The sequence below is a fragment of the Mesoplodon densirostris genome, chromosome 6, assembly GCF_025265405.1.
Source record: "Mesoplodon densirostris isolate mMesDen1 chromosome 6, mMesDen1 primary haplotype, whole genome shotgun sequence".
NCBI lineage: Eukaryota > Metazoa > Chordata > Mammalia > Artiodactyla > Ziphiidae > Mesoplodon > Mesoplodon densirostris.
Genome location: NC_082666.1, coordinates 42,312,977 through 42,332,660, shown reverse-complemented (window position 1 = coordinate 42,332,660; position 19,684 = coordinate 42,312,977). Strand labels below are relative to the sequence as shown.

Below are 19,684 nucleotides of genomic sequence, written 5' to 3'. Positions count from 1 at the left end.
TCAAGTGTTCCTCTGAGGACATTTGGGCAAAATCAGATTGAGGACAGACCATTTTAATATCTGGGATCACCAGGTAGTGCCTGTGGCCAATTCAGGGAGTCTGTATCTTAATGTGCCATCTTCCTCTTGTAGTCACTTGAGCCTGTCAGAGTTTTCAAAGTGGGTATTTCTGCCATCCTCAGTTCTTCTTTCAGGTTTTGTTGCATTTCCTTACCCAGAGCTATTTTGTACAAGCATGTCTCATGATGTTGTCACTTTAGGGTCTGAGGTTTTGGTGCCTACCCTGGAGAACTTTAGCTTTATTCTGTTCCAGGTGTTCATAAGTGTGAGCGTTTATCTAGATAAATCAACAACGAACTGCCATCCCAGTCCACCCCAACAGTTCTGGAGCCCTTTTTGTGTGCCCGGAGCTGCACTGTGGCAATTACCTGCATTATCTCCTTATATTCTTACAGCTGCCCTTCAAGACAGACCTGACCATTATCCTCATCATGTAAGTGTGGAAACTGGGACTTAGAGAGGGTAGTTAGCTTGTCCTAAGACACACAGCTATGAATAGCAGAGCCAGGATTTGAACCTCTGACTCACACCGAAACCCATGAGCCTGAATGTCAAGCTATTTACCACGGCTGGGGGAGGAAGGTGTGAGGAATGAAAACCAGTGTTTTGTTAGGTCAACAGATTTGTTTACACTCTCTGTATAAACAGTGAAATTTCCCCATAGGAGTCACATCAGAAGAGACAGTAACGCCTAAAAACACATTGGTGAACTTGACTCTGCCTTAACTGCTGTTAGTTCTTGTTTTCACTCATCAGTGTCTTACTTTTCTTTTGCTAACATCTTTTTGTTATTCATTAATCAAAAAACCTTAACCAGCTCTCTTTTGGAATAACTGTTTTTATAGTTTTCTAGAAAAAAACCTGCTTCCCTTTTCACTTTTCCCTAGGATCTCTTTCCACAAAAGGCCGTATCCCTGAATTTGTATCATTCCAGGCATTAGAGTATCAGGGTCAGAAACCGGTGTAGGTTTTTTCAGATTATTTGCTTCCTTCTCCTCCCCAAACACACACAGACACACACATGTTGCTTTGCATACTCATTATTAAAAATACAGACTTAAAAACTCTCAGAGGCAGGTGGTCAATTAATTAAGATGACTTCAAAATATGTTGAGTTTGTGTGTGTGTGTCGGGGGTTGGGAGCTCAGTTGCAGTCTCTAGATCTAGATCTAGCCCACGGTGAACCAGCTCTGGGGCCCACTTACAGACCACAGAGGTTTATGCAGCGGGAGGGCTAACAACATCCTCCCTTCTAGAAAAATGGAGTGACTCAGAATACAGATGTTTCGCCTACCCTTGCATTTGCAATTAGGAGCTGGCTCGGCAGTTCCCAGGGAGTCTTTGAATCATCTGTTCTTGTATTTTCTCATGCCACTGTTCTTTTTAGAACAATCTAGGACGTGTCAGCTGAAAAGAAAATTACTTGCAAAGAGAGACTGGCTTTTTATGTGGGGGTGGGGACAGAGAGTTCTCTTTCTCCCTCTCTACATGGGAATGTGGTGGAGAGAATGAGCTAATAATTGTCAGAGAAATAGATGAGTTCTCACGAACCCAGATACCTGGAGAACTTCATGGTATGAAGCAGTTTAATGTAACTCAACTTTACTCCTGGTGTGTAATAAATAACAAAGACATGATCATTTCACTTTAATAAATAAATACTAACACAAAGGAGATGAACCAGAGAAACCTGAATTTTCGGGCAGCCTCATGAAGTAAAAATAAACTGAGTACCTTTTTTTTTTTTAATTTATTTATTTATTCATTTATTTAACTTTTGGCTGTGCTGTGTCTTTGCTGATGCACGTGGACCTTCTCTAGTTGCTAAGAGCGGGGGCCACTCCTTGTTGCGGTCCACGGGCTTCTCAATGCGGTGGCTTCTCCCGCTGCAGAGCACGGGCTTCAGGCACACAGGCTTCAGTAGTTGTGGCCCGCGGGCTCAGTAGTTGTGGCTCGCGGGCTCTAGAGTGCAGGCCCAGCAGTTGTGGCACACGGGCTTAGTTGCTCCGCGGCATGTGGGATCTTCCCAGACCAGGGCTTGAACCTGTGTCCCCTGCATTGGCAGGCGGATTCCTAACCACTGCGCCACCAGGGAAGCCCCTGAGTACCTATTTTGAAATCATTTTTGATGCAGTGTGCCCTAGGGCTGTGTCACTGCTGGTATTTGTTTTTTCCATCTACATAAGAGTGTCCCAGTCCAAGCAGATTTAGAAAAACAGATGGTTTGTTTAGATGAGGTCCTGTATTGCCCTGGCACAGGAGAAAAGACCTTATTTTTTTTATCTGTCAAATATTTGCATAAAGCATTTTGTAAGGCATTAAAACCTGGTTTCCACACTCATATTTTATTACTCCTTCATTTCCTGGGATTCTGGGAGGCGTGGTGGAAGCAGAGACAACAGTATTAGTATCACAGAATTTTAGAGCAAAATGTACTTCAGAGGAATACTCCTCAAGTGTTCCTCAAATGTATGTTCATGGACTGATGATAATTAGGAAACTTTCAGCATTTGAACAGAATGAAAAACAAAGAAACAAGAAAGTGATTTTTGCATAAAGCAAAATGTATTCAATTTAAAATGAGATTTTAAAAAAGAATATCTGTTCTACTTTTCTGATTTGGGGGGGAATGAAACCTTTATTCTCTACCTTTTCTTTGCTGCCCCTTTTTTTGTGAAGGAAACCAGAATATGTCACCCCAAAACATGTCTCTTTGACAGAAAAAGTTGTTTTGAGCTGAAAGCAATTAAGAAGCAGCAAATGTAGGAAAAGCTCCCTGCTTTCTGCCTAAAGGCAGGGTATAAATTCCTTTTTTTTTAGTTTTCAAATTTTTTTACTTTTTTGGCACAACTTGCAGGATCTTAGTTCCCTGACCAGGGATTGAACTTGGGCCACAGCAGTAAAAGCCCAGAATCCTAACCACCAGGCCACCGGGGAACTCCCTGTAAATTCTCCTTTTACTGGAGATAGACTCTCATCAGCCCAGAGACACCAGAAGAATCTGCAAACAAATCTTACTCCACTAGTGTCCTCCCATATAGTTACCTCCCCACAGTTTGCTGCTCTTGGAAGTCTAAAACTGCTTTCCTTTGTCCTATCATTTCTCTAGAGATTTATTGTTCTTGGTTGAAGATGCTATATAAGCTAGAGTTCTAAGCCACCGCTTTGAGTTATTCTTCATTTAGATTTCTCCTGGCTGATGTGAGCTGCATGCTTTGTTTTTCTCTTGTTAATTTTTTGTTGTTGTTGTTAAGAGCCCCAGCTGAAAGCCTAAGACAGGTAAAGGTAAAGTTTTGCTTCTCTTGCACCTGTCAGAGGAGAAGAGGCTCACGAAACTGAGACCCAGATGGGGATCAAACTATCACTTTGGTCCTGGGCTGGGCAAGGGCTCAGCAACACTCTAAATCCAGTCCAGAGGGCAGTCTTCTCCCTCCCTTGCAACCAAATTCAACCGGGTCCACTCCACAAGGCTGATCTCACCCAGTCACAGGCAGAGAAGGTGGAGCAGAGATAGAATTATGGATTGCTAGAGTGGGCTGGGCTTAGCCTGCTTAACTGCACAAAGAGACATACAGGTGCAGTAAACTCTCACCCAGACCTTGCCCACCAGTGAACTATACCCTGTGAATGTCAGCTCATCGATCAGATTAGGTGCTTCTCTTCCTTTTGGATGGCAAGAGCATGGAGTGGAAGCTCTCTTTCCAGCATAGGCCTAGACGTGGAAATGTTGAAGGAAGAGCCTTCCTCTATGAATCAAAATGGAGAGTTCAGAAGGGCTGGGTTGGCTGTAGAATTTAGTAAAAGAGCCTCGATGCTTTGACGGTCTCATTGTTTCTGGCATCACTGCATAGCTAAGGGTTGGAAAGAATCGTGGAAGAGAATCGTACAACGGTGTTTGTAGTTCTACAAGCAGGCTAAGAGGTTTTTTATGATTAAAAGTTTTAAAATTGTAGTAAAATACATATAAAATTTGCAGTCTTAACCATTTTTAAGTGTACAGTTCAGTGATATTAAGTACATTCACATTGCTGGGTTACCATGACCACCATTCATCTCCAGAACTTTTTCATCTTCTCAAATTGAAACTGTACCAATGAAATATTAACTCCCTCCTCCCTCCAGATCCTGACAGCCACCATTCTACTTCCTGTCTCTATGCATTTGACTATTCTAAGTACCACATATAAAAGGAATCTTACTTATCCTTTAGTGACTAGCTTCTTTCACTTTTAGCATAATGTCTTTAAGGCTGATAAGGTTGGATCATGTGTCAGAATTTCCTTCTTTTTTAAACTTGGCTAATAATTCCACTGTATGTATCTAACTGATTGTCCTCTATGGGAACTTGAGCCAGACCCTCAACGTGGCAGCTGGTATCTGTTGTACCAATAGTTCTGGGAATGGCCTAAAAATGCACAGGGAATCCTAGCATCTTCCTGAGTGTAGAGCTGGGGAGTGGAAGAAGATGTGGGATACATTCTTCACCTCAGCTGAGAAGCACAGATAGGGCAATCAAGGAGACACAGGAGTGCTACAATTTCCATGGCTCCTCTCTCAGGATCCATCCCATTGGAAGCTTGCATGTGGATGGTACCTCTAACCTCTGGCTTGTTCCTAAAAGTGCCTTTTGTGCCCCGGGGATCCATGATCTTCTGTCTGTAACACTCATGAAAGAGACAATTCTGCTGTCAGGATTGTGTTCTTGAGAAGATTCGAACCATACAGCAATCTGAGTGAGAGAAAATGTTGAACCTTAATGTCTTCAGACTTTAATTGACCCAGGTCAAAGGATTTCATGTTTGGAATTCAACCTCTCTTTGGAAATGTAATCGTTGATGTAGGTTTAGGTTAAAATTTGGGCGTTTATGTGTTGCTGGCTTTGTGTTATTTAGAGTTTTTTAGACTTTTGTCTGGTGTTCATTGCAAGATCTCTGGTGAGTGATGTTGAGTATTGAATGGAATATCATTTGGAATGGAAAACAGAAAAAGCAATGAATTTTGGCCTATAGTGTATATGGCCTTAAAGTCATCTTAACATTCTGTTTTGACCTGCTTCAGAGTCTTCTGGGGCGGTAGCTGAGCTGCCCACTTCTCAGCCCCCAGAAGCAGCCACCAGGACAGGTGTGGGGAGCACAGGCCCAGCTCATCTAGGCGGAGGAGTCACCTTCCCTGACAGGCTGTGCTGCATCTGACTGGCGTCAGGCGTGGTTGCTAAACCCAATGCCTCCAGAGATGCCAGCTAGCATTCCCTTATTGAGCTTTATGAGGCACCCTATTACTCTGTGGGGCATTTGGCACTTGACCAACCCCGTTATAAAGTTGTTTTCAGTCCTTATTTGGATCTCTGTGTCAATTCTTCACTGATTGTAGTGAGGGTGAGAGGAGGGGTGGGGTGAGTAGATGGTTGTAGTTGTCGACATCTTGAATTTATTTTGCACATAAAGGGTTGGCAAGCCTATGTTAATCCTTAAAATTAAAAAAAAAATTGTTTTTCAAACTGACCCATGGACTCAATTGTCTGGGATCCACCTCTTTAAAGACCACACAGAACTACATGATTACTTTATAAATGAGGAACCCAAAGCCCAAAGAGTTTACTTAACTTGCCCGTGGTCATAGATGGTGACCAAGCTCTGCCAGCTCTTTCCTCCAAACTATTTAGAAGTCCCATTTGAGATGTAGAACCCCTTGTGCTTTCACCCACTAGGATGCACAGCACCATGATATTTGCTCCAGGACACACAGTGGTCTAGTGGAAGGTGGGAGAGACCTCTGGTCCTGGGCTGCCGTGACTATCATGTCCATGACATGGGAGGCTGAGATGGGAAAATAGGGTAAATCCAGCTTCCCTCCTTTAAAGCCACAAAATGGTATAGCTGAAGATAATACCTGGTCCTATCTATACCACAGACATATTGGGAGGACCAAATTAGATAACATATGTGTGAATGCTTGGAAAATTTTGATGTGCGATCTGAAAGCAATGTTAGTCTGGCTGGCAAGACCTATTTGTGTGAGCACTTGTAGAATCAGCATCGTTTTACAAGCATGCTTCAAGCACCAGATTTTCGAATCAGCCTTTGTATCTCCGTCTAGTGAAGACCCATCCATGAGATACGTGAAAACATTCTTTTTCATTGATTTTTGAGTACTGAATTCAGCTGCCACTAATGTTTCCAATTAGTGTAATGAAGTGTGCCATTGTCACACAGACATTTTTCAAATTTCAGATAGAAAAACATCTTCCTTAAGCTTTCCCTCTCTATAGCCCTTCTTAAAGATTTTGCTATCTTTTAATGTCATGTTCTAACTCCTAAGTAATTTTTTTCTTTCTTTTCTTTCTTTTTTTTTTTTGTGGTATGTGGTCTTCTCACTGTTGTGGCCTCTCCCGTTGTGGAGCACAGGCTCCGGATGCGCAGGCTCAGCGGCCATGGCTCACGGGCCCAGCCTCTCTGCAGCATGTGGGATCTTCCCGGACCGGGGCACGAACTCGTGTCCCCTACATCGGCAGGTGGACTCTCAACCACTGAGCCACCAGGGAAGCCCCTAAGTAATTTTTTAAATGAGCTTTTCAGAGTCTTTTATTATTCTGATAAAGTTCAGTAATTCAGTTATCATTTTATCTGTTTGAGCCTGGTATTGGAAAGATAAGACATCTAGTATAATTTACAAGGAGGAAAATGTAGGAAAATGAGAAATTTAAAACATATTAAATAGCAAGAAACAAAACAGCCTTTTATAACTTGCTTTTCTTGCTCTAGAACATTCTAAGATTTAGCCTGAAGTGAGGACCTATCTCTTCTCTAGTTTGCTTTGTCGTTTCTAAAATGTGATTTGATTCTATTACGTGTTTCCTATTGGTACCTCTGTTTCTGATGTCAGAATTTGACTTTCAGAACCACTGTTGAGTTGAGTGCCAGTAATTTCTAAGAAGTGCTTGTCTCATCGGGAGGGAAGTGTCCTAGTCCATTCAGACTGCTGTAATGAAATACTGCATGGCTTATGAAAAATAGAAGTTTATTTCTCACTGTTCTGGAGCTGGAAGTCCAAGATCAGGGTGCCAGTGTGGTTGGGCGAGGGATCTCTTCTGGGTCTCAGACTTCTCCCTGTGTCCTCACATGGTAGAAGGCCCGAGGGAGCTCTGTGGGGCCTCTTATATGGGCACTAATCCCATTCATGAGGCCTCTACCCTCATGACCTAAGCACCTCCTAAAGGCCCCACCTCCTAATAACATCCATCACGTTGGGTGTTAGGTTTCAATATATAAATTTGAGGGGGACACAAACATTCAGTCTGTAGCAGGATGTGTTGAAAACCAGCTGGTAACCTGCGAATGAAAATGTGGTCTGCCCAGGAGAAAAGGTATCACTGTCATAAAGCAAAATAAACGTTACAAATACATCTTCTTGTCCATTTCTAGAGTGCCCCCCATGCCTTCATTTATTCAATAAATGTTTTTTAATTGCACATCATAATGTAACAGACATTGCTCTAGACACGGGATACATCAGAGAACAAAACAGGAAGAAAAAAAAGGCCAAGATCTCTGCCCTCCTTGAGCTTACGTTCCAGTGCTGCTGGACAGCTTGTGTAACAAATAACCCAGTTGTCCTGTGGGAAAGGAGGCAGTGGACATCAGGAAAAGGACGAAGCAGGGCTGGGGAGCAGAAGTGTGTGTGCAATGGGGTGGGATGTGGGGTCAGGGGTACTGAGATCTCTAAACTGCCCAAGGTGTGCGGGCCTGGCCTGCTGGTCCCTCCCAAGGCTGATCAATGAACGACCACCTAACCCTGGCACCCCTCACCTTCCCCTTTTATTTTCTTTCCTCTTTCTCCCTTGGTTCCTTGCATCTTCCCCTATATTCCCCTGTCTTTCTAGGCTCCTGTGTCTCTTATTCTAACATTGCACTGCTTTCCCTCTCCATTTTCTTTCTTGTATCTATACCCCATCTTTAGTCTTTTTAGTGTCTGTATTATTATTTTTCCCATCATCTATGACCCTCTCTCATTCTCCTCTTCTCTCCTTTGAATTTCTCCTTCTTTCCCTCTTTTCTCCATGCTTTTTCCAACCTATCACACTGGAAAGAAGGAAAATACCACCTTAACGACCTGCGTATGTGATTGGAGTGAAAGGGCCACATGGGCCACAGGGACATTGGGAAAACCAAGCCTTATCTCCTACCTTGTTTCACAATAACGTGAAATATAGTCTAATTTTTGAAGTATGATTGTTTTTCGTAGAATTGTTACTTAATGCAAAGCAAGAAGACCATGGTGGGTGTAGTTCCCAAGAGTTTATTCTGCAATAAAACAGGCTTTGAATCCAGATAAGTAAGCAAATATTGATAGTACGCATTCAGTTTTTTTTTACAGAGCCCAGAATTCATTTTTCTCCACACTAGGTGGCAGTGGAGTCAAAGAAAAACATTCAGAGCAGCTTTGGTGAGTTTTCCCACAAAGCTGGATGAGGATGGAGACAGAGCAAAATCTGTATAAAGAGAAAATTAAATTACAACAGAGGTGTGATATAACACTAACACGTCACATTCTCATTTTGGAAAAATGTGTTTGGGGCTGTGGCTCTTTACAGAGTAAGTAAAGCATTAGAGATCTAACTCCTAATAATACACGATGTAACTTTTTGTTGGTAAAGTGAAGATTTTAATTTGAGTTTGTCCTTAAAAATAGCTACTAGGTTTGTTAATATATATGTATATTTCTGAGTCTTTTTTCTGCCACTCAAGATCAGTTAGGTCTCAGAGGACATTTACTGTGGAAACTGGAAACCCTGAGGAAATCAGCTCTTCAGTGGTTTTCAAATATTTTAGTAAGAAATTTAAGAGTAATATACTCAAGATTCTCAAAATAACAATAAAAATAATAAATATACAGAGGGGAGATAAAACAAATGTCTTAAACTGTTAGCAGTTGGTGAACCTAGGTGGAAGGTATATGGTATTCATGGTATTGCTCTTGTAACTTTTCCAGAGCTTTAAAATTTTTCAAAATAAAAAATAGAAAATGGAAAAAAGCTAAAAAAATCTTATTTGTTTGGGTGAAGAACTGGAAACACATTGAATGTTCAATGATTGGGAAATAGTTAAGACATCTTAAAACATTTGTTCAGTGGAATATATATGTCCATTATATGATGATGACATGTGAAAATGCTTATGAATAAATGGTGAATGAAAATGACGGGCTATAAAACTTTATACAGAGTAGGATCTCATTATAGTTGGAAAAAACACACCTTCCAAGAACTAAAAATAAGATCTACTTTACCAAGATGTTAATCTCTATCTAGGTACTTGTATTGTGGATGATATTTATTTTCATTGTGTTTTATGTATTTGTATTTTCCCCAACTTTTTATTATGAAATTCTTCAAACATTCAGAAAATTTGAAAGACTGATACAATGAACATCCACATGCCCTCTACTTAGACTCAACAGTTGTTAGTTTTCTCATATTTACCCTATCTATATCTATCTATGTGTATCTGTGTATCTGTCTATCTACATTTGGAGTTGGCAAACTAAGGCCAAGGCCAAATCTTGCTTATCACCTGTCTTTGTACAACACTGATAAATTAAAGAAGGGTTTTTACATTTTTAAGCAGCAACATTTTAACTAGTTATACAGTTATCTACAAAATATCCTTGATTTTGTCTTTTGGCTTATAAAGCCTAAAACTGTTACTGTCTGGCCCTTTACAGAAATATTTTGCCAACCCTGGATCTACATACACACACACACACACACACAGAGACACATATACAGTTTTTGCTGAATCATTTGAAAAGCAAGTTGCAGACATTATAACATTTCTCCTTCAATTACTTCATTAATGCATCTCCTAAAAATAATACTCTTACTTAAACATAATAGTTATCTCGCCAAAAAAATGAACAGTTATTTCATAATACCATAAAATACCCACCCATATGCAAATTTGTGTGACTGTGTTTGCAAACTTTACAAAAATGAAAATGAATAACTTTATAACAATAAAAAATTTTAAAAAATCATATGTTACAGTCAACGTGAATTTTTAGCATCAATTTTATTATACAAGGGATTTAGGAAAATTGCTCTATGCAGCTACTCCCCTGGGCATTTCAGGGTCAAAATTTAATGTGTTTGCAGGTCAAACAGCTCATATTCTGTAACGCATTCAGTGTTGGTGGTCATATTATTGTTTCTGTAGTTGTAGGCAGGAAAAGGTATGATGCTGTGTAATTTTTTCTTTGCATTTAAAAATATCTCTAATATCTAATAATTTCTGAAGCTGGGTGATTGGTATATGGGAGTTTGCTGTACTATTTCTTCTACCATTTTGTGTATGGTTAAAAATTTCCGTAATAAAAAATATATGTATATACAAATCACTACAGTAATAGCCTTGACTTGTGACCTGTATCTGCTAAGGCAAAGTTGCTTTTAAAATATGTCAGAATGCTAAAACTTAAATGTGAAAATTGTGTGTGTGTTTGTATGAACCTTTTATTTTAGAATAGGAAACCTGGTAGTTATGGCAAGCAAAACATAGAAAGATCGGCTTAAAATTTTGAATGGATTTTGAGAAAAGGCTACTTTATCCTTTGGGAGCCTCGTTTTTGTAAACATTTCATTTTTTGTGGGATGTGAATCATGTGTTGGAATCACCTGATTTAGCTGTGGTATAACTAAGTCTGGAGGGTTTGGGGGACACTCTGTTTTTAAACTTCCCCACCGCCAATCATGATTATGGTTACATGAGATTCGTGTCTTGAAAAAAGAGATCTGTGTTCCAAAGCTCTGAAATTATTTAAACCATGTACTTTGTAAGCTCATCTTTGTTCTCTTTGAGCCATAATGTTATGTCTACTTTTACCACAATCATGTGGATAAGGAACTGTCAGGTCAGGTCCTCTCCCATCATGCAACAGTGTAGAATGTGCTTTACAAAGTCAATTGAAATCTCTCTTCTTGCTTTATGAAGAGGTCAAAGATAAATATTCTAGTGCATTTTTTTTAAATGGAGATAATCACATTGTGTTTTTTAGTAAGGAAAAAGTATTAATAAAAATTTGGGAAAGAGTTACAGTGGGCCCTTGAAAACCCTTGTGGATAAAAAATGTGATGCTATTATATTTTTGGAAATGTAAAACATACAGATTTTTAATGTGCTCAGTGAGATACAGAAAGTTATTAATTATGGAGTGTTAAATTCATGGCAGCCAGATGTGCTTGAATTTGCATAATAAATATTCATTCTTTTGGAAAGAAATTGTCACAGAACATTTTCTTCCCATTGAGTAGGAAATGTACATGTATTACCTCTTCCCCTTTGCATGTTCTCCTTATTATAGGATAATCTACTTTCTGGCACTTCTTTATCATATTAATATAAAATCTATTTATGTATATTTGGCTTCATGTGGGTTCATGAAGCAACTTTTCATCTGTTAATGTCATTTTTCCAACAGATGGCTTCTTTCCTTCATCTTTTCATCATATATTTATTTGTCACCTACTACAGTTGATTCTTTTTTTTTATTTTTTATTTTTTTTATTTTTTTATTTTTTTCTTTTTGTGGTATGCGGGCCTCTCACTGTTGTGGCCTCTCCCGTTGCGGAGCACAGGCTCCGGATGCGCAGGCTCCGGATGCGCAGGCCCAGCGGCCATGGCTCACGGGCCCAGCCGCTCCGCGGCATATGGGATCCTCCCAGACCGGGGCACGAACCCGTATCCCCTGCATCGGCAGGCGGACTCTCAACCACTGCGCCACCAGGGAGGCCCTACAGTTGATTCTTATTACTCACAGTATTATTATTTTCTACAGTCACCAGGAACACTGAATTACTGATACTAAAGCATTACTCTTAGGGAAAATACAGAATTAAGGTCCTAACAGTCTCTGGTCACATTTCTGTAAATTGGTCAATATATAAACTTGTTTTATGTATGTTTTTGTTTAAGGAGACTTTATTTAATATATAGTTGACTTATTAACATTGAACTCACAGCCAGCAGCACTAAAACTCATGCCTGAAGGAAGCCTATCTGATACACATACTTCCTCAGTAAGGCACATCACAGCCTTCTTGCACTTAGGAATACTGGACAACACTTCAGCACTACGCTTGGGAGTCATTTTAAACAGTGAAATCATCAATGAAAAGCACAAAGTTGTGAAAAATGTGGCACTAAATAGACCACGGAAAGGACATAGTTTGTATTAGGAGAGCTGAAATAAGAAGGCAGAGCCTTCTTGAACCGCTGTGAGGAAAGCATGTAATACTGCGCTTGGCAAGTAGTAGGTTCTCAGTTAGGTACGTAGGGTTGGTGCAGGGATGGGTAGCTTTACGGAGAAGGTGACTTTTTTTTTTTTTTTTTTTTTTTTTGCAGTACACGGGCCTCTCACTGTTGTGGCCCCTCCGGTTACAGAACACAGGCTCCAGACAGGCTCAGCGGCCATGGCTCACGGGCCCAGCCGCTCTGCGGCATGCGGGATCTTCCCGGAACAGGGCACGAACCCGTGTCCCCTGCATCGGCAGGCGGATTCTCAACCACTGCGCCACCAGGGAAGCCCAGAAGGTGACTTTTGAGCTGAGCCTTGAAGTGTGAGAGAGGTGTCCATGGTGAACTACTGGTGGTGGGGGGGGTGTATATTGGGCTTCTAAGCCCTTTGTGGTTTTGTACTTTATATGCCCCCTTCTAGTCAAGCCTGGTGCTGGGAACATAATAGTTACTCAGTTAATAAATGTTGACAGGTTAGTTGGGTGGGTGAGTAAAAGGGGAAGCGTCCCTTTATGATCCCTTTGGTATCTGCTTCTTTGCTAAGCCACCTATTTTCATAACAACACATATCTTTGGCACGTTATACACCAATCTGTGGAGATTTAGTCTGTAGTAATTGAACAAGAGATGGTACATACTTCAGCTAAGAGTTGTATACTTCCAAATTGATTTTGAGTAAGAATGTGGCTGGAAAATTGAAGACAGGAAGAAAGAAGATAAGAAAATGTGTGTGTGTGTGTGTGGAGGTTGGTGTGTATGTGGGTGGGTGTGGGAGAGAAAGAGAAAAGTGACATACATCAATGTGGGTGAGTCTTAACAGTGTGATATTAAGTGAAATAGTAATTGTCCAAAGAATATATGCAAATATATCATCTAGAGAAACAGGGTAGCACCATGATCAAGGGATCAAAGCTAAGTCACTAATGAGGGGCCTCTGGATGTGATTTACATAGCACATAGCATCACTTCTGTGGTATTCCTGCCAAAAAAGTGTATCCTGAATGCAATAGAAAGGAAACATCAGGAGAACCCAAATTGAGTGATGTTAACAAGATACCAGACAAATATTAAATGTCATGAGGAGTAAAGAATGGTGGAGGAAATGTTTGAGATTAAAGAAGACTAGAGACACACAACTGAATGCCATGTGCAAATCTGAATCAGATTTTTGTACTTGAAAAAATTGCTGTAAATGCTGTTATAGTAAGTCCCCTACATATGATCGAGTTCCATTCCGAGAGTGCATTTGCAAGTCCAATTTGTTCATAAGTCCAATAAAGTTAGCCTAGGTACCCAACTTTTACAGATAATGCCAGACACTTGAAGTAAGTTACATGATTGGACATGAAAATGCACATTCACATCTTTGAAAGTTCACAACTTGAAGGTTCATATGTGGGGGACTTACTGTATTGGGATAGTTAAAAATGGACTGTTGCTAAAATATAAGCATAGTATCAATGTTAAATTTCCTCATTTGTGGTTATGTAAGAGATTTTCCTTATTCTTAGGAAATGCACACTGATGTGTTAAGGCAGTGATCCCCAACCTTTTCGGCACCAGAGACCGGTTTCATGGAAGACAGTTTTTTCATGGATCAGGCAGGGGTGTGGGGGGGGAGATGGTTTCGGGATGATTCAAGCACATTACATTTATTGTGCATTTTATTTCTATTATTATTACATTGTAATATATAATGAAATAATTATACAACTCACCATAATGGGGAATCAGTGGGAGCCCTGAGCTTGTTTTCACTTGCCACTCACTGATAGTGTTTTGATATGAGTCTGCAGGCAATTGATTTATTGTGGACTCTGTGCAGTCAAACCTCTCTGCTAATGATTATCTGTATTTGCAGCCACTCCCCAGTGCTAGCATCACTGCCTCAGCTCCACCTCAGATCATCAGGCATTAGATGCTCATAAGGAGCTCACACCTAGATCCCTTGCATGCACAGTTCACAGTAGGGTTCGCACTCCTATGAGAATCTAATGCCACTGCTGATCTGACAGGAGGTGGAGCTCAGGTGGGAATGCGAGCGATGGGAAGCGGCTGTAAATACAGATGAAGCTTCGTTCACTTGCCTGCCACTCACCTTCTGCTGTGCAGCCCGGTTCCTAACAGGACACAGACTGGTAATCGTCCATGGTCCAGGGGTTGGGGACCCCTATGTTAGGGGCTAAAGAAGCAAGATATATGCAACTTATTTTCAAATGAGTTGGAGAATAATAACTCTCTCTCTACAAACAAACAAATACATAAATAAAATATAAATAATATGTATCAGTAAGGCTCTATGGAAGTTTATGTACTATCCTTGAAACATTTTTGTAACTTTGAACTTATTTCAAAATAAAAAGTAAAAAGAAATCTATAAAGTAAGGCTAAAACAAAGAAAGAAGTAGATAACAGCACCATACCTTTCATAAACTTAAAAAACTAGAGTAAGACATTTTTTAGAACTACATGTAGAAACAATAACACTGTATTAAAATAAAGAAAGGAATGATGGCCAGGATTTGGCATGGTGGATACCCTGGGTCAGGGGGCCAGTGCTTAGGATAGAAGGCTACCAAATGTTTTGCTGTAGGATATTGTGAGATCCCCCTTTTTGTTTCAATAGTTGTTAGATTCATTGGTGCTTATTACATTATTAAAAATAAGAAATTAGAAAAAACATGAATCAAATAAAAGAGGGCCATGCATGGAAACTGCTGAGAGTGTTATGAAAGATACAATATGATTAATCTATTGTTTTCATCTGAGGTCAGTTTAGAAAAAAATAGAAAGACAGGGAGTGAGAGAAGGAGGGAGGAGGGCAGAGGGAAAGAGAGAGAAATGGAGAAGTCAAGGAGCAGGAAAAGAACGGGGCATCAGGTCTTTTGAAGGAAAAGAAAAAAATAAAACAAGTCTGAAGAAAATAAACTGAAAAAATGAGTGAGGAAAGACTGAGCATATTTCTGAGAGAAGCGAAGAACAGATTGGAGGAAGTCGAAAGAATGAGAAATGGGAATGCTGAGGCAGAAGAAAAGAGTACATGGTATTTCTGAACCACAAAAGGGACACTCTGTCTCCACAGAGGAGTGTCAGCCAAAGGGCCAGATTCCAGGAAAGGGTGATGTGGTTAAACAACACACCAAGGTTTGGTCTAACGGAAAGCTGACACTCAGCCAGCTGGGCTTTTCCAAAAACTTGGAGAGTTGTGGTCACTTCTGGCTTCTTCAATACTCCAAGCTATTAATTAGGAGGAACTGCTGGATTAACCTGTGGCCATAATCACCTATGATGGGGGCTTATGCCCAGATGCTTGTTGTGGGTAATTGAAGGCACTCCTCTGGGAGCTGCCATCTTGTTTCAACCTCTGGTGCCCAATGTGGGAGCAGTGCATGCTGGGAGCACGCAAGGGAAACTGGGAATTGTGCAAAGTACAGATGCATTTTTCAAGGAAAACTGTCACTCCTGATAATTGTCCTGCAGCCTCTGGGTGCTCAGTGATAATCAGCCAACGAATGACTGGCTTTGTCAGCATTGACATCACCGGAACACTCTGGAAATACTCAAGCTGCCTCAAAGGTTCAGTCTTTCCTCTGTTTTGCTCTATGACCTTTGGAAAGAAAACCAACCAAAGAAAATGACTCTGCTGGAGTGGGGGAGGGGTGATTCCCGCTTGCCAGGAAATTCAGTCTGCCCTAGTGAGGGGGAAAACAAGGACTTCTACGATCTGGCTCCTGCTTCCCTAGCCTTTTCTGTGACTGCTCTCACCTTGGATCTGTTCTTGTGTTGAGTTAATCACAGCCCCCTGAATAAATGATGATTTCCTTTTATCACTCCATCCATTTGGAAGGTCCTATTTCCCTGTTTCTCTCAACCTGGGGAATGAATACTTTTTTTAAAGTTAAATAAATGCTCTGTTCGAGTGGTACTTCTTCCATAAAACTTTTCTTGATACCCTGTGCCTCTGACCATCCACATATACACAGAGCCTCTCACCCCTTGGGAATCCCTCTTGTGTTCTTTGGATGTCTTTCCAAGCGAGAGCACTTCACTGCATTGATTTGTCTTCTCCTACTTCTGTCTTCTGAGGGCAGAGCATTAGAATCAGTGTTCAGTGAATGTCGAGCAACTCTATGAATGAATAATGCCATATTAGTGCTTTACACCCCTTGCCTCATTTAAGCCTCACACAGCCCTGGAAGGTGGTTACTATCAATATTATCATTAATCCTGTCCTTACAGATGAGGAAAATAAGGCTCACAGAGGTTAAGTTATTCATCCAAGATCGTACCATCATTAAGTCATAGAAGTTGGATTTAAACCTAGATAGTCTGACTTCAGAGTCCTCCCATGACAGCATGACCTCCTGAACAATCATGAGTTACAGGTGGATTAAGATGCTGAGCATTTTTACCCACTGTAACTATTTCCAGGCTAAGTGTAATTATTATGCAAGGTCAATAGTGGTGAATGTTCATGAAATTTAAGACATGGGCTTTGTCTCAAGGAGTTTGAATCACTTGAGAAACTCCAACTAATATCTGGAGCATTTTGTGAACAATGCAAAATAATATGCATTCATACATGTATGTATTTTTGGCACTTCTATGTATGAGGCATCTTGCTATAAATTGTGAGGACTAGAAAGAAAAATGAATATAATAACTATGCCATCCCAATTTTCTAGGATGGACTGGATTTTTTAAAATGACGGCTTTATTAAAATATACCATACGTCCATATACCATAAAATTAACTCCTTGAAAGTCTGCAATTCAGTTGTTTTAAGCAGATTTACAGAGTTCTGCAACCGTTACCAGTAGCTAATTTGAGAACATTTTCATCACCCCAAAAGGAAATCCTGCACCCATTAGTGGTCATTTTCTCTTCCCCCTGACAACTCATTGAGCCCCTGACAACCACTAATCTACTTTCTATCTCTATAGATTTGCCTATTTGCAAAATAGATTTCATTTCTATGAAATCGATTCTATTTGTGGAAATGGCCGAGCTGATGATCCTAAGAGTCATGGAAATGCAAGGGACCCAGGACAGCCAAAATATCTTTAAAAAGAACAATATGTGATTTTCATGTCTGGTTTCTTTCACTTAGCATAATGTTTTCATCCATGTTGTAGTATATATCAATGCTACATTCCTTTTAATGACTGAAAAATATTCCATTGCATGAATAGTATACACATTTTGTTGATTCATTTATCTGTTGGGGACAACTGGACTGCTTCTACTTTTTGGTTGCTATGAACATCTGTGTACAAGTTTTAGTGTGGAAATGCATTTTGATTTCTCTTAAGTTTATACCTAGGAGTGGAAATCCTGGGTCATATGGCAATCCTGTGTTTTATTTTTGAGGAACTGCCAAATTGTTTTTCAAAATGGCTACACCATGTTATATTCCCTCCAGCAATGTATGACAGTTCAAATTTCTCCACATCCTTGCCAACACTTCTTATTATCTATCTTTTTGATTATAGTGATCCTAGTGCGTGTGAAGTGGTATCTCTTTGTGGTTTCAATTTGCATTTCCCTGATGCCTAATGATGTTTACATTTTCTCATGTGCCTTTTGGCCATATGGCTTCTTTAGGAATCTGTTTATTCAAGTCCTTTACCCATTTATAATTGGGTTGTTTGTTGTTTTACTGTTGAGTTGTAGGAGTTCATTTATTCCACATACTAAACCTTTATCTGATGTGTATATATATACTTTTTTCTCCCATTCTGCAGGTTGTCTTTTACTTTCTTAATAATGTCCTTTATGCACAAATTCTTTTAATTTTGATGAAGTCCAACTTATCTACTTTTTCTTTTTTGCTCCTGCTTTTGGTGTCATATCTGAGAATGCATTGTCAAATCTGAGGTCATGAAGAGTTCCCCTCTTGGAAGATTTTCTTCTAAGAGATTTATGGTTTTAGCTCTTTAGGACATTGATCTGCTTTTAGTTGATTTCTGTGTATTGTGTGTGGTAGGGATCCAACTTTATTCTTTTGCCCATGGATATCCGGTGGTCCAGGATCATTGTTGAAGGGACTATTCTTTCCCTAATGAATGGCCTTGGCATTCTTGTAGAAAATCAAATGGCTATAGATATATGGATTTATTTCTGGTATATAAACCAGGCCATAGATGTATGGGTCTATTTATCCCATTGATCTATATGTTTAGCTTTATGCCAATCTCACATTATTGGGTTTTTAAATAATTAATTAATTAATTAATTTTTGGCTGTGTTGGGTCTTTGTTGCTGTGCGTGGGCTTTTCTCTAGTTGTGGAGAGCTGGGGCTACTCTTCTTTGCGGTGTGCAGGCTTCTCATTGCAGTGGCTTCTCTTGTTGTGGAGCATGGGATCTAGGCACATGGGCTTCAGTAGTTGTGGCTCGTGGGTTCTAGAGTGCAGGCTCAGCAGTTGTGGCACATGGGCTTGGTTGCTCCATGGCATGTGGGATCTTCCTGGACTAGGGCTCAAACCCATGTTCCCTGCATTGGCAGGCGGGTTCTCAGCCACTGAGCCACCACAGAAGCCCTCACATTGTTTTGATTACTGTATCTTTGTAGTAAGTTTTTTTTTTTTTTTGGCCTTGCTGCATGGCTTGCAGGATCTTAGTTCCTCAACCATGGATTGAACCATGTCCCCTGCAGTGGAAGCACAGAGTCCTAACCACTGGACCACCAGGGAATTCCCTGTAGTAAGTTTTGAAATTGAAAAACATGAGTTCTCTAATTTTTTCTTTTTCAATGTTATTTTGGCTGATCTGGGTCCTTTGCGTTTCCGTTTGAGTCTTAGGACCATCAGCTTATAAATTTCTGCAAAACAAGGTAGCTAGGATTATGAAAGGGATTATGTTAAATCTGTAGATCAATTTGGGGAGTATTGCCATCTTATAATATTAAGTCTTCTGATTCATGAATGCAGGATGTGTTTCAATTAATGTAGGTGTTCTTTAAGTTTTTTAAATGATGCTTTGTAGTTTTCAGTGTATATTCTTACACTTCTTTTACTAAATTCATTCTTGTGTATTTTTATTATCTTTTATGCTATTATAAATTGAATCGTTCTTTAAATTTCATTTTTGTATTGTTCATTGATAGTGTATAGAAATACAATTGATTTTTGTATATTAATCTTCTATTCTGCAACATTGCTGATTCAGTTATTAGTTCCAGTATTTTTTTTGTTTGGATTCTTTAGGATTTTCTATATACAAGATCATGTCACCTGTGAATAGAGATAATTTCACTTCCTTTCCAATCTGGATGCTTTTATTTCTTTTCCTTGCTTAATTGCTCTGGTTAGAGCCTCTAGTACAATGATGACCAGAG

At 39.9% G+C, this 19,684-nt stretch overlaps 1 long non-coding RNA gene across 4 annotated transcripts in view; it reads left to right on the top strand.

The window, feature by feature from the left end:
- LOC132492255 (uncharacterized) overlaps positions 1-19,684 on the top strand; it is an 87,525-nt gene that overhangs the window by 12,602 nt on the left and 55,239 nt on the right. For 2 of the 4 annotated variants that reach the window (XR_009532796.1, XR_009532797.1), the window contains one exon: positions 12,456-12,644. The exons of 1 other annotated variant lie outside the window; for it this stretch is intronic. This is a non-coding gene — a long non-coding RNA (uncharacterized LOC132492255). Of the gene's footprint in view, positions 1-12,455; positions 12,645-14,362; positions 14,753-19,684 lie in introns of those variants that run through there. One more of the 4 variants, XR_009532798.1, reaches the window with a different exon arrangement.